The following is a 3,754-nucleotide window of genomic DNA, read 5'->3' on the forward strand; positions in this document are numbered from 1 at the left end:
AGTGATGACTCCGCTTCTGGAGCGGATCCGAGAGGCTCAACAAGAGGCCATGAAGGAGGAACATCGGAAGAGTGAGCGGATTGTGGGGTAGGTTTCCTCTTTCGATTATGATCGCTGGGGTTTATTGACTCTTCACCGTAGGGTGTGGGTCCCTTATCATGGAGGAGTGCGCCAGGTCCAGATGGAGGAGGCGCACAAATCCCGATTCTCCATTCATCCCGGGGCGACGAAGATGTATAGGGATCTTCTCCTGGACTATTGGTGGCCATGCATGAAGCAGGATGTGGCATGGTACGTGGAGCGGTGCTTGACCTGCAGGAAGGTCAAGGCCGAGCATCAGAGACCACACGGCAAGATGCAGCCGTTGGATATCCCGCTATGGAAATGGGAGGATATTACGATAGATTTTATCACGAAACTTCCCAGGACCGCGCGGGGGATGGATTCGATATGGGTCATCGTGGATCGATTGACCAAGATCGCCCACTTTATTCCGATTCAGGAGAGCATCTCGGCCGAGAAATTGGCCGATATCTATATCAGGGAGGTGGTGGCGCGGCACGGAGTGCTAGTTTCGGTGATTTCAGACAGAGACGTGCGGTTTACTTCCAGGTTTTGGAAGAGGTTTCATGACGATCTGGGTACTCGTCTGCATTTTAGCACCACTTTTCACCCCGCAGGCGGATGGCCAGAGCGAGCGGACCATCCAGACTCTGGAGGATATGTTGCGAGATTGCGTTTTAGACTTCGGAGGTAGTTAGGATACCTACCTCCCGTTGGCGGAGTTCTCGTATAATAACAGCTATCATGCGAGTATCGATCGTCCTCCCTTCGATATGTTGTATGGGAGGAGGTGCAGGACCCCGATATGTTGGGGCGAGGTCGGCCAGAGAGTCATGGGGAGCACCGAAGTAGTGCTCAAGACGACGGAAAAGATTCAGCAGGTCCGGAGCAGGCTTCAGACTGCTCAGAGTCGGCAGAAAAGTTATGCCGACAAGCGCCGATCAGACCTGGAATTCCAGGTCGGGGATATGGTTCTCCTGAAGGTGTCGCCATGGAAGGGCGTCATCCGATTCAGGAAGCGAGGCAAGTTGGGCCCAAGGTATATCAGACCGTTCAGGGTTGTAGCCCGGGTGGGCAAGGTGGCGTACCGACTGGATCTGCCAGCCGAGCTTAGCCAGATCCACAACACTTTTCACGTCTCTCAGCTGCGGAAGTGCCTAGTGGACGATACGACGGTGGTACCCTTGGAGGACATTCAGGTTGATGGCAGCCTAAATTACATCGAGCGTCCTGTGGCGATCCTTGACCGGAAGTCGAAGGATCTGAGGAACAAAAGAGTAGAACTCGTGAAGTTGCAGTGGCAGCACCGGAAGGGGTCAGAGTGGACTTGGGAGCCGATGGGTGAGATGATGGAGCACTACCCCGAGCTGTTTCAGGATCGAGCGGCAGACTTCGAGGACAAAGTCTAAAACAAGTGGGGAAGATTTGTAGCACTTGGTTCTTGGTATGTGTTCTGTTATTAATTCTTCTTTATTTTTGCACTTTTGGCCTTGGACTCGGCGAGTCGAAGGACTGACTCGCCGAGTAAAAGCGGGATGAGGCGCGGGGTTTAAGTCGCGGACTTGGCGAGTCGAGTCCCGGACACGACGAGTAGCCGTTGTTTGGGCAAAAACCCTAATCCAGGGGTTTGCACCCTATTTAAACGACCTTTTGCAGCCTCCTTTCCCCCTTTATGCTCCCAAACACTTGTCATAGCAAACCCTAGGCGTTTTTGTGAAGATCTAAGGTTTTTTGAGTGATTCTTGTGAGTTTTGGTCTCAAGGAAGAAGGAAGAGCATAAAAGGATCAAGAGGGGACTGAAGGATTCGAGTTTGGTTCATCATTTGTAGTATTTGGAAGGTATAAAGTCTGAACCTTGCTCATTCTTTTGTTAGATCCCTCTTTGGGGTGATTTAGGGCTTTATAAGCCATTTTTGGTGGCCAACCATGTTTCCAAACATGGTTGGGGGTTTGGGCTTCTGTAGTATGTCATTTTATGAGCCACATATCAGATCTAGGTTGCTTTTTGCACCAAGGAAGGCCCCATGCAACAAAAGAACCATTCTAGAGCCTTTTAAGCTCTAATGTTCCATGCATGCACGTAAAGTTTGTAGCTTTACGTGCTAGATCGAGTTTAGGGGCCTGGATCTATCATTTGGTTAAGTGTTGTACATCATAAATCGAAGTTCTTAGTAAGGAATGTGTTAGACCCGGTGAGTCCATTCCTGGACTCAGGGAGTCCAAGGGTTTTGGTCCCATATCAGTGAGGGTCGTAAGGACCAGTTGAGTGTGGAAGGGTTTTAGGGAGTCCCGGGGAGTGACCCAACGTTCTGGACTAAGCAAAGTGTTATGGGAATTCATGGTACTCGGCGAGTGCATGAACGGACTCGGCGAGTCCAATGCAATCTTCATGGAACTCGACGAGTTGTTCATCAACTCGGCGAGTCGAGGACAAAACGTGTTCATAGGATGAAGAGTAACTCGACGAGTTGTTCATACAACTCGGCGAGTCAGGTTAGGGCATGAGTATCAGTCGATGATGAACTCGAAGAGTTGTTCATACAACTCGGCGAGTCTGATGTGGATTCAGTCGATGTTCATTTAGAAGGAAAAATCGTCTAGTCATCGCCTAACTCGACGAGTAGAGACGGGTATGAGGTCTGATGAAAGGATAGGGACTTGGCGAGTTGACGAGTCAACTCGGCGAGTCAGGTTAACTGGAAGTTGACTTTGACTTTGACTTTGACTTGGTCAAGGGGTAAAATGGTCATTTTACCCTAACGGTAGATGTCAGTTTCTGACTAAGTGTTTTGTGGGAATTTGAGTCGGAGGATTTCCGGAGCAGCAGTGGCAGCAGTCAGAGAATTCCTGCACAATTCAACAGCTACGAGGTGAGTTACCTTCCAGTAGGGGTGGGTCTAAGGCCACAATGTCGGCCCACCATTGAGGATTATTTAGAAGATAATTGTCTTTGTGATAATCTATCTTGGTTTGGTATGCGTTTGGTTATGTGTTATATCTGTATGATATGTTGCATGATAGGGATAGATTCCCTGATAGTTGTCCGTAGGACCAAGGGGTAGGTCAGTACCCGGATATGTCTGAATGTGTGTTTATACCTACTATTGTATGCTATTGGTAGGGGGTGGAATAGTCCCCAGTTACCGGTTGAAAGATACCGATGATGATTACCGGTTGAAAGATACCGATGACGATTACCGGTTGAAAGATACCGATGACGATTACCGGTTGAAAGATATCGATGGTATTGTATGGTATGTGGTATGATGGGGGAACTCACTAAGCTTTGTGCTTACAGTTTCAGTTTTTAGATTCAGGTACCTCTGCATCCAAGGGGAAGGAGCTGGCGACGTAGCATGGCAACACACACACTCGCATATGATTTCCGCACGGTGTTTTCTGGGATTGTACTCTGATATGACATTTGTTCGTGGTTGTGGTTTTCAAATATGGTACTTGGTTTGAGATGATGTATTTATACAGTATTTTGTAATAAATGTTTTATGAATTAATTAATCAAAAATGAAATTTTTGGGCTTGAATTTTGGGATGTTACACTATATGACTACTTGGTAGCTTGAACTTCAGATAAGCAACTTTGTCCACTTAATCCACTTCATCTTCTGCTGCCTCCAGGGTCGTTTAGAATGCTCGTGCCTTTGGTTTTGGCAGCACATTTGGCTTTATGCAT

Source organism: Lactuca serriola, chromosome 5 (assembly GCF_051521515.1).
Source record: "Lactuca serriola cultivar US96UC23 chromosome 5, Lser_US96UC23_V15, whole genome shotgun sequence".
In the NCBI taxonomy this organism is placed as follows: Eukaryota; Viridiplantae; Streptophyta; class Magnoliopsida; order Asterales; family Asteraceae; genus Lactuca; species Lactuca serriola.